Source organism: Vipera ursinii, assembly GCF_947247035.1.
Source record: "Vipera ursinii genome assembly, chromosome: 3".
Classification (NCBI taxonomy): Eukaryota; Metazoa; Chordata; class Lepidosauria; order Squamata; family Viperidae; genus Vipera; species Vipera ursinii.
Genome location: NC_139516.1, coordinates 16758003 through 16770263, shown reverse-complemented (window position 1 = coordinate 16770263; position 12261 = coordinate 16758003).

The window sequence follows — 12261 nt, the reverse complement described above, 5'->3', positions numbered from 1 at the left end:
GTTAAGGTAAGATCTCCCTCAGTACAAGCTTCATTTCACGTGATATGCAGCTTTCTTTTGGCATAATTAGGAAGAAGCTCATGTCTTTTAATAAATTTGTTAGCCTGAAAAGATGCTAACAGACTCCTGATTCATGACTCTAGGGGTGAGGATATGTCTTTTCACGTATTCATTCCTAATTACCAGTTGTTAGTAAGGTAAAAGGTAAAGGAGATGTTTTTATGGTTATGTGGGCAGCATGGCATCATGCTGCAGTGTAGAGCATGCAGCGAAACATAGAGCACTGTCACCTTTCCACCAAAGTGGTACCTATTTATCTACTTGTATTTAAATGCTTTCAAACTGATAGGCCAGCAGGAAATGTGGGAAGTGACAAGAGCTCATTTCGTCAGGTGATAGTAGGACTTGAACTGAGCACAGACCTTCTCCAGCATCTTTTAAGCCATTAAACACTGTGCCCACCAATTGTTAGTAAATATTGATAATAGGTAACCTAGTGGCCCTTCTGCAAAATGATCCTCATTTTCAATGTTCTGTGAAAGTTTCCCAGCCACTCATGCAATCCCTGCCTACTGGGAAAGGCAGAGAAAAGAAAGGGAAGAAAAAGGAGGAAGAGAGGAAGTTTTCTGGTTTTATTTGTGTGGGGGGGGGGAAGGAAAGAAGAGGGGAGGAATGTAGAAAGGAAGGCATTTTTAATGAAGGAGCAGGGAGGTTCTGAAGATAGAAAGATCCTCAGAGCATTGAAAGAGTATCAGCACTCACAATGTTTCTAAAGGCTAGAATTGTGAGATGAATGTCAGTACTTGTGATGTTATGAAGCTCTTTCTATCTTTCGAAACATTGTTCTAGCTAGCTTTCTGTAGTAGCTGCACCTTGCATTGACTGGGTGCAGCTACTTGCCAGCAGCTGCACAGAAAAGGAAGATAAGTAGATCCATACAATTTGGCAGAGAGAAGACCTACATTTTTCCAGAATGGTGGAAAGCACTAGGCTTAGTCAGATGAGGCCTCCTAGCCTGTTGTAGGGGGAGTCTTTCAACGTTTCCACAGTAATAAGGGCAGGCATGTTGCTAAGGGCCCAATGTTTTGTCACATGACCATAAGGGCACTGTAACAGTTAAAATTTCAAGGGTGGGTCATATGCCACTTCATTCAGCACCATTGTAATTCTGATGGTGGCTGAATGAACAATCATAGGTTGAGGATTATCTATAAAGTAGACAAATCACAGATGAGGACAAACATCACACCAAGTTTATAAGACTGATTGTTCTTTCCATACTATAGTGCTACCACATACATGTAAATATAGATGTATGAGATTTTATGCATACATAAATTTTCATAGGCGTTCTTAAACAGAATAGTAATAACTGGAGATTTATACAAAACAATACAGAAAAAGCAAAACCAGCTCAAGAATTTTGAGTGTTTAGTTCTTTAAAGTCCTACATACTTAAGTGCAATCCTGTTTGTGATGATGAATTAGGCCTGCCATATTTTTCTGACACACTCTTTTTCCATAATCCCACAAAGTAAGCAGAGTTTTTCTATGGCTGAAAACAGTTTCTCTTTTTTAATTTGGATAGTACAAAAGTATCTTTGATTTATGTTACCAAAGAGATTGCAATTGAGGGAATGAATGAGGCTGATACAAACTGTGAGGATTTGGCATGAGAAGCAAGGAAATCATGGGTGTTAGGAATTTGAGTGATCAGAGTTTATAATTAACAGAAGGCGGAACATAGAATGTAATGCAAAATAGTGGAGAAGATCACAGGATGAAACCAAAGAGATTCTTACTAGTGTGGGGCCTGCAAAGATATAATAACTAATTTTTCATATAAATAATAACTCAGAACCTTCTGAAGAGGGATAGCTCACTCTTAAAGAGTTGTGAGGAAGAAACAAAACAGAGCTCTAGAAACAGAAGACAAGATGTGGAGCTTAGTGCAACACACACACACACACACACACACACACACAAACACACACACACACCAATTATAGTTGTAGGAAACTCAAGGGCCCTATTTGTGCAGCAGCCTTGACATGAAGAGACAAAGCTTTGGTGAAAAGAAGAAAAGACAATAGTTAGCTTTATTATATTTATTTGTATCCCCTCTTTTTACTTTTACAAATAACTCAAGGTGGTGTACATATCCAAAACACCTTCTTTCTCCTATTTTCCCCACAACAGCCTATTAGATAAATTGGGCTGAGAGATAGTGACTGGCTCAAGGTCACCCAGATGGTTTTAGCAATAGCACTTCACACTTAGACTTATATACCACTTCATAGTGCTTTAGAGGCCTTTTTAAGTGGTTTGCAATGTTCAGCACATTGCCCCTAATTATCAAGGTCCTCATTTTGCTGACTTTAGAAGGATGGAATGAGGAATCAACTGTGAGCCAGTGAGAATTGAACTGCAGGCAGTCGGTAGAATTAGCCTGCAACACTGCATTCTAACCACTGTGCCACCACAGCTCATTATTTTATGCAACACTAAAACACAGAATTTAGATTTCGTGGCTAAGGAGGACCAGATCTCACAGTCTCCAGTTTAATGCAATCCATTTAGAACAGTGTTTTGCAAACTTGGCAACTTTAAATTGAGTGGACTACAACTCTCAGAAGTCCCAAGGCAGTGTGCTGGGAACTGGTCCACACATTTTAACATTGCCATTTAAAAAAAAACAACAAACACTGATGTAGAAGAAATAGACAAACTATTCATGAGCAAGAGTTAAAGAGAGAGTATACATATCCTACCATATGACCCACCTAATGAGGAGGAAGGACTCACTGGAGAAGAGCCTAATGCTGGGAAAGATTGAGGGCAATAGAAGAAGGGAATGACAGAGAATGAGGTGGCTGGCTGGAGTCACTGAAGCAGTAGGCATGAGCTTAAAGGGACTCCAGAAGATGGTAGAGGACAGGAAGGCCTGGAGGAACATTGTCCATAGGGTCGCGATGGGTCGGACACAACTTCGCAGCTAACAACAACAACCATATGACCTGGTGACGTACTTTCCCAGGTTCCATTCATAAAGGAGGAGCTTGGCTGGTGGGGAGGATCGAGACCAAATAAGCAAGAAAGTTTGGGTGGGTGATGGTTGGGGGAGGTCCATGAAATTGCCTGCAATGGATTTGGATTGAACCACAGAGGTGGAGTTATAAGAGTGATCAAGCAAAGTCCTGAGGATGAGAAAGGAAATTAGGAGAATTTCGCAGCTCTTACTCCTTTTTAGACTGCAAAATGTTTTGCCTGCCATTGGTTCTGTAATCACAACAAGGATATCTTTGAAGGCATTCTCCATGATATATCTGTGCAATATTCATGTAGCTGAGTTGTTGATTAATAGGAATTTGCAGAGCCTGTGTGTATAAATTTATCAGCCATTGGGCACACTATTTGGACATGAGAGTTTATCACTGGTGGTGGGCAAAAATATACCACTTTTGCTAAGCAACCAGGATTGTGATAGGAAATAGGAGATAACCGACCTGCAGGAATCTGTAGTTTTAAAATCTACCATCTGTTTAAAGAGCCTTCCTGAGTACTGGAGGTGGAGATAGAGAAAGTGCCTTTTTAAAAAAAAAAATAAGTCCCTCAGGCACAGAAATGGGTGGAAAATCAGAGTTAACTGTGTGTTGGGGATAAAATTATTTACAAAATTTATTATAAAAGTAAGTGTCTATATTCTTAGGTATAATATAATCAATGTAATCAATGTTTGTAGAGGTATATGGGTATTGCTTTGATGTAGTGAAATTGTAAAATAGAGGCATTCTTAATTGTGGATCCCAAAGTAACAATAGCTTTCACTGAATCTGGACTGCAAGAGGCAAGTACTCCTTCCCCATGCTGGCTGGGGAATTCTGGGAATTGAAGCCTACAAGTCTTAAAATTGCCAAGGTTGGACACCCCTGTTCTATGCTGCCAGGTTGGGGAATTCTGGCTGGTGAATTCTGGGAGTTGAAGTCCACAAGACTTAATGATGCCAGGGTTGGACACTCCTGCTTTAGTACTGCTGCTTGGCAGCAGATCAGGAGAAAATGCTTTACTGTATTAAGAAGAAGAATTCCTCTTAGTTTCTTTCTAAAATCTGGAGCTTCCCTTGGGGGACATTTTCTCAAACAGTGAACTAACCTCCTCTCCCAACTAAATGTATTGATTTTAAAATAAGAACTGACAAAGTCCTCAAAGGTCTTTATAAACAGCGTGGAAAGGATTGGAGATATTAAAAATTTAAATGCAGAAGTAAGTGAAACAAAGAGATTTCTCCCTATGTGGTGAAGTGGAAAATCCCACTTATTCCTTACAGTTAGGCAGCTTTTAGTTTTATTGTTTTGCTGGCTCATGTGCCAGTTTCAATTTAGAGTGTCTTCTGTGATACCTTTATGTATACATAGCAAATATTGGATAGGATGTCAAAGCTACTTGGGCATATGAGCTGATGTTTCTCTGGTTACAGACAATGGGAGGGGGGCATAATAGGTAATGCAACTTGACAAGTATGGACTCAAGTTCTCTTTAGACAAAATAACTCTCTTATTTCATTGGGGGAGAGGAAGAAGAAGAGAGAGAAGAGCAAACATATGGGTACAGTGTTTTGAAAATATGGCCTTGCAAGAAAATGTATGTCCTCAAAATCCATGCAGCTGATAAATTTTGGGAGTTTTTCATGGTAAACTGCCTCTAGTAAGGAGTTGCTATTGTTGTTGAGTCACTAACTCATGTCTAATTCTTTGCAAGCCCATGGACCATAGCATGCCAGGGGGGCCTGTCTTCCAGTGTCTCCTGGAGTTTGCCCAAACTCATGTTCATTGTGTTGATGACACTTTCTAACCATCACATCATCTGCATCTCATTTTCCTTTTGTCTTCAATGTTTCCAAACTTCAGCATCTTTTCCCATGAGTCCTCTCTTCTCATTTGATAGCCAAAGTATTTGAACTTCATCTTCAGTATCTGTCCTTCCAAAGGAAGGGTTGTTTTCCTTTAGAATCAACTGGTTTGATCTCCTTGCAGTCCAAGGGACTCTCAAGAGTCTTCTCCAACACTCCAACACCACAATTCGAAAGTGCTAGTAAGGTATTTCAACCTCAATTATGAAATATATTAATAAAGGAGAATATTTGTAGGTCAGGGTTAAAATGAGGGGTCCTTAGTGCTCACTGAGCTTGGTTGTTTTCTTACTGATGTTTCATTACCCAAACTAGATAACATCAGCACTGATAATATTACCTAGTTTAGGTAATGAAGTGTCTGCAAGAAGACAACAAAGCACAGAGAACACTAAGGACCCTCATTATTAGACATATCTGATAGTAACCTCTGCAATGTGAATCCCCTGCCTTTTGAATATTTTTACCTTTAAGTATCTTTGTATATAGCTTCATCAGGATGGCAATATCTTATGCTTCTTGGCTTCTGTTTTTTCTTACAGTCAGTGATCTAGCCAAATAACAATTATTCCAGCCCATCATTGTTTCTTTGTTTGAGTTTAAATCTTCTATATCAAATAGGCTTTGAATCAACAAAACTGTCAAGGATACTTTTGCTATTTGTCAGAAGGGAATAAGATTGCTAGATTTTACTCACCAGGCATGGCAACCTCACTGTCTGATGCATTTGCAATGGGTTTTATAAAGCCATCCATTCTCCATCAATTATACAGTTGGCTGAAGAACATTTACCATATCTGAACACATTTTTTTATCGCTGGAAGTGTCAACTGAAAGGCAGTTTAGAAATTTGGTCTTCATATATTAGTCTATATGTTTAATTTCATTTTTATTTCTTCCTATTATGTAAACTGACTTAAATGTTCATGATTTTATTATATATGTCACAAATATATAATGTAACTTTAATTTTGATTAATATAGGAGAGATGCCTCTGTGGGATTTTTCTGCTCTTCTTTTAATTACTGCATACCAACATAACACACATACGTGAATATCTGGTGCAACTTCATGTTTCCTATTTAATAAGTCCTTTATGCTAGGTGCTGTTCATAGCCAGTGCCAGCTGAGGAAATGCAAGACAAGATTCCTTAATGCCCATCATTTCTATAGGTATAGGATAAAGCAACAAATGGTCTCCTTTTCTTTGATTTTGTTATTGACTACTCACTGGATATTCTCTTCTATTTGATGATAAAATGCCAAGGTACAGAACTGAATCCTTTTGACACGCTTCTCTACCTTTGTTTATTTTTAATTCCATTTATATCCCGCCCTTCTCCGAAGACTCAGGGCAGCTTACAAACTTAGCAGTAGCCTTCATTCTATGTATATGCCTGCTTATTAGGGCTTTCACACACACCCCAAGCAGCATTATTACAAAGTCAGCTTAATTGCCCCCAACAATCTGGGTTCTCATTTTACCTACCTCGGAAGGATGGAAGGCTGAGTCAACCTTGAGCCTGGTGGGACTCGAACCTGCACTAATTGCAGGCAGCTGGTGTTACTTAAGGAGGCATTAGCCCACTGCTCCACCAAGGCTCTTTGTTGGATTTATTAGACTAGTAACAACATAATTTCAGAATAGTTTTGTAGGCTTCTCTTTAATGGATTAATGCAGAGATTCTTAAACATCACAGTATTGTTTCCCACTAAATGTTTATGTATTTTTTATACGTATATGGGCAGGAAATAAATACATCAGTTACTTTCAATAATTGCATTGTAATCTATATGTCACTTGTATAAATATAGATATATGTCCTGATTATTATATAAGTAAAGATCAATCTAGCATTTCAAATGCCAATAAATATTTCTAAACAGAGATTCTATAGGTATTCCATTGTACAGGAATTCTCTTTTTATGGAATAAAACTGGGATAAGGGAATTATATAAACATTCTTCAAAATTCTCACATGCAGTTAATAATTAGTGAACTTGAAGGAGGTTAAAGGAAGCAGTCTATCTTTTACAAATCTCAGGTAAGATTATTTAAGGTTTACAAGATACAGATATAGATGCAAGATGCAAAGTTTCCAGAATGATATAACAAAATATAAGCTCTTCCAAAATGTAAAACAGTTTGTGTATCTCACTGTCTAAGCCCTATTTGGGGAGCATGTTGGCCAAAGATTAGGTGTAGTTAGAATTACTATTTTATCCTAAAATAGTCTCCTAAGTTCCTGAATGCACAACTTGCACAGAAATAACTCAGCAACTGAATAGGGAGTTATTGCAGAGAAATTTAAGGAAGAGTATGAAAAATCAACCTAGCAGTTCGAAAGCATGTAAAAATGCAAGTAGAAAAATAGGGACCACTACAGTGGGAAGGTTCCGTGCACCTTTGGTGTCTAGTCATGACCACGGAGACATCCTCGGAGAAGCGCTGGCTCTTCGGCTTTGAAACGGAGAGGAGCACCGGCCCCTAGAGTTGGAAACGACTAGCACGCATGTGCGGGGGTACCTTTACCTTTACCTTTTTATGAAAAATCAAGGTAATTGGCAATTTATTACTATGAGGTATTTAAATGAGTATGTGTCAATGTTACTCATTTGTTCATGAAGTGAGTTATCTAGCAGAAGTGAGGATCAAAAATTGACAAAACCATCCTGAACACTAATCAAGTCCACTGACAGTTCTCCCTTTCTGCTAATACACGTGGGGACAAGTGATACAGCAAAGAACAGCTACAACTCTGTCATTAGAGATTCTAACTCCATGCTCTGCTGATTAGCAAGCTAGTTTAGTGTGGGCTGGAAGACAACAATTAAGTAGACCTGGCTCAAAAATCATGCTTACCAATGGTTCTCTATCAAATTGGACAGCACTATTGAGTGAGATGCCATAAAGATCACCCGGACCAGTTTTTGAGCCAAGAGATTGTGTAGGCAATATCCACGGGTGGCCCAAATATCAAAATGGGAAGCCTTAAAGAGCAGAGGAGCAAAGGTTGAGAAGAAGGAGTCTAGACAAGATAGTAAATTGTGTGATTTTTCTAGCCTTTGACCCCCATAGATAAATTTAATGCTGAAATTAGGGTAGCATCTTCCCTTACTGGCACCAGATTAGTAATTTGCCACTCTGCAAGTTTATTTTCTAGATGATGAGCTTTTCAATTTTTTAGTTGACAATTTTTTGAATTAGTTTGTAAAATTTAATTTTTTAGCTTGGCACAAGGTAAGGTAAGAGACTTGTGCTCTGGTTCAACATTTCTCCTCCATTCCATCTTTTGACATGGTCAGATATTTTATCTAATGGAAGTTTGAATCAGATCTTTTTGCTTCTAAGCCTTGAATCTCAAATTCAGCATCTTATCACTTCCCACCTCAAATTTAAACTGAATCTTGACTGATTGGTGTATCCCTACAAAATACTATACAATTAACTCATCATGACTGTTTTACTGTTTTACTGACAAATTTGGACTATAAAGAGAAATGCATCCAAGTTTGGCTCAATTATGAAACAGATTGAAGTGGCTGGCAAGACAAGTTTGGGTGACAAACAACAGCATGAAACAGTTAGCTACTTGCTTTGTCATTTATGTATTTTTGTATCTGTTGCAGTTTTGCAATAGCTTGACTAACTTGCTGTATTTGGGCAACTTAATGATGTTATTTGCATTTAATTCTCAGACAGCAGAAAAATTTAGAATGGCACTATTCACAGTTTTGAATGATCCTTGCAATCTGTTTGCCATCTTTATTTCTTTTCTAACACATGGCAATATATTTTTAGAAGCCTTCATCTGCTTAAGAAATATTGGGATTTTTATTCCAGTAATGAGATTTTCTATTTGAAAAGGTTGTGTAACTTTAGTCTACATATATGGTCTTCTTAAATAGACTCCGCTTGAAACTTACTCTCATCATTAATGATATTTACATTAAAACCAACTGTTGAAATTTTGAAGTACTTTCATTTCATTATTGTTTTAAAGAAAAAAGGATTCCAGTTGGGAGAAGAAGAAAAAACAAACCCTCATGATATGGTGGGTGGTGGAAAAGATTTATTCCCAAAATAATTAAGAAGGATGATAGATAGATAGATAGATAGATAGATAGATAGATAGATAGATAGATAGATAGATAGATAGATAGATAGATAGATGATAGATAGATAGATAGATAGATAGATAGATAGATAGATAGATATCAGTTGATATCAGTTGATATCAGATAGATATCAGTTGACTCCTGATAGATGATAGATAGGTAGGTAGATAGATAGATAGATAGATAGATAGATAGATAGAGATAGATAGATAGATAGATAGATAGATAGATAGATAGATAGATAGATAGATAGATAGATAGATAGATAACCTTTATTGTCATTTTTTTACTGTGGGCACATTGGGACACATTTAAAATGAAATTTAGCTTGCTCTCAAAATATACACATACATAACACACATTTAAACATGCTATATACAACATATGTATAAAACTACACCCTTATTTATAAATAACATGTAAATATTAATCACTGTCCGTCTTGACTATATCACGGAAAGAAGAAGCTTTAGAGTTCATAAGATTAACGCTGTATAGAACAAAACTATGACTGAATCTGGGTGTTCTACTTCGGATATTATGAAGCCTCCTCCTAGAAGGTAACAAGGAAAACCAGTTGTGAAGAGGATGTGTAGTGTCCCAGAAAATCTTGTGGACCCTGCTCAAGCAACGTTTCTGTGCCATGTCCTGGATAGGAGGGGAGGAACTGCCAATAATCTTTTCTGCCATCCTCACCACTATCTGCTCGGAGGAAAAAGGAAAAAAAAACCCCTGCAAATTCATGTATATTGCCAGAAATATGTTAACATCTGACTATCTATTTTCCCAAGAGGGAAACACTGCAGCCTTTGATCTGTGAAGCGTTTCACTGGAGAGTACTGCTAACTGAGCATTAGATATTTCATAAAGATTTTTCACAAATCCATTCTGAGTTATTAATAATAGCTCTATGAAATATTAATGATAGAAGAACATTTGGTTCCAACTTCAGACATTTCTCTGGCTATGCCTTAACCAATAATTGCTGGGAAAGAAGCAATTCACATGAGTTGAATAAGTGGGTTCTTTGCATCATGATTTTACAGCACAGTTTTAGCTTAGCTTTTAAAAAAACATGAAACCTTAATTGATCACTTAAACATATTTAGCATGGAATACATTTCATGCTTCCCCCCCCCCCCATGCATTTAAAAGCGTAGGAGTAAAAACAGGTGGCAAGGGTGTTTTTTTTCCTTCTCAGAGGCATTCTTTTCAAGAAGTATTTATAGATGATAGCAAGGTTATCTTATCGAAATTCAAAACCAACCAGTCTGTGAATGAAGAAAGGAAAAGCATAAAGTAGTTGAAATGAGTGAAGCCGCACTAACTTTTTTAATTAATTATTTTTTTTCAGACGAAGCAGAACTTCCTATGAATACTGTACAACAAATATAATAAGCAAAAGCTGACTATTTAGTTATGTAAACCTTTACATATAAAATTAATAATATTAAATGGGAGATAAGGTTAAAGTTAAGAAAAGGGTCTCTGTCTACTTTTAAAATCTACTTTTAGCATGCCACGCAAAGCCTTAGGTAGCTAAGAAAAGTTGCACACTCCAGCTATGGACTGTGTTATTCACACATGTGGTTTTTTTCTACCAGTCAATTAGCTGAAAGGATACTTATAAAAAAGTTGGGCTTCAACAAAAATCAAATTCTTATATAAGATTGTTGGGGCATTTATGCTGATTCTGTAAACCATTTAGAGAGTGCTATAAAGCACTATGGAACAGTGTATAAATCTAAGTGCTATTGCTATGTTTTTATCTCTGAATTTCTGCAAGAACACTGCTCTGCTTAAAGTCACAATGTACCGGGTACAGTGGTGGGATTGAAATTATGTGAACAACCAGTTCTCTGGGTGGATGCCACTTCTGGAAGTCCATTTTGGGCTTGGGCAACAAAAAATTAACTACCGGTTCTGCCGAAGTGGTGCGAACCGGCTGAATCCCACCACTGGCCAGGTAGGATATAATTTGCATGCTTTCAGGAGATCTCTTGTTCTCATTCATTTAAGAGTGGAATCACTCCTTTAAATGAGACAAAGCTCAGAAGATCAGCCATATCACCCTCTTCCCAAGACACGAGACCCAAGTCATGTTAAGAAATTCTTGAGCTTGCAACTCTTAATATTGCTTGGCGCTGTAGAATTTTAAAATAAAGGGAGAGCTCTTGGGAAAATCCAGAGCAACGCAAGAGAAGTTCATTTCAAAGCTGAAAAGGTTTTTGAGGTCCTCTTTTTCTTGACTTCAGGGCTAGTCTTTACATTTGTATTGACAGGAGCAAAGGTTGGAAAGTCAAACAGTCTGCCATCAGAGACAATTATTCATATACCTGCTGACACCTGCAGTCTTCAACAATTGGGAAGAAGCTAAGGAACTGTACAATTAATTACTATGCAGTTTATTCTCCTTACTATATCCATGACCAGAAAATAACTAAAACCTTTTCCTAAAACAAACATGGAGGGTGTTTCCCCTGCTCTCAGAAATAAATGGCACAGTTCTTGCTTCCTTTGAATTTTTATTCTGTTTGATTTGTTTGATTTCTATAGCCCCTCATTTCAACAAGTGACTCTAGGGAGCAAACATCATAATATATATATATATATATATATATATATATATATATATATATATATATATATATATATATATATATATATATATATATATAAATTAAAACAGTACAAAATGAATATATATGGTACCAAGTAAAGCTGTTACTATGGATGTTAATACAGCCAGGAAATGGAGCCCTTAACAGACTTCAGTGCCCCAGGCCTGGGCACACAACCACATTTTCACAGCCTTATAGAAGCCCAATAGGGTTTATCCTTATATCTGAAGGGAGAATTTACAAGAATCTCTGGTACTGTAGCTGAAATTGGTCATTACCAAGTCAGAAGGCTCCTAAAATTGATGAATAGCTACAGAAGTATGGCAAAAAAAGTCAGTCAAGGTTCTAATTCAATTATGTCAGTAAATCTGGAGAACGAAAATGCAACAAATTGATTGGGAAAGACAGTCTTTATATCAATATCAAAAAATAAGTCTGTTAACAGAGATATGTTCTTAGTTTTGTATGCTAACAAATAATGCTTATGTTCTTCCATGTAGTCTAGAGACTTGTGTGGAATGGAAAATGCCAGATGTTTAAAAGTTTCTGTGTACTTCTGCTGTATTCCTCACAGCTGCGTATTGTGCAAGTGTGTACAGTTTAAGGCTCT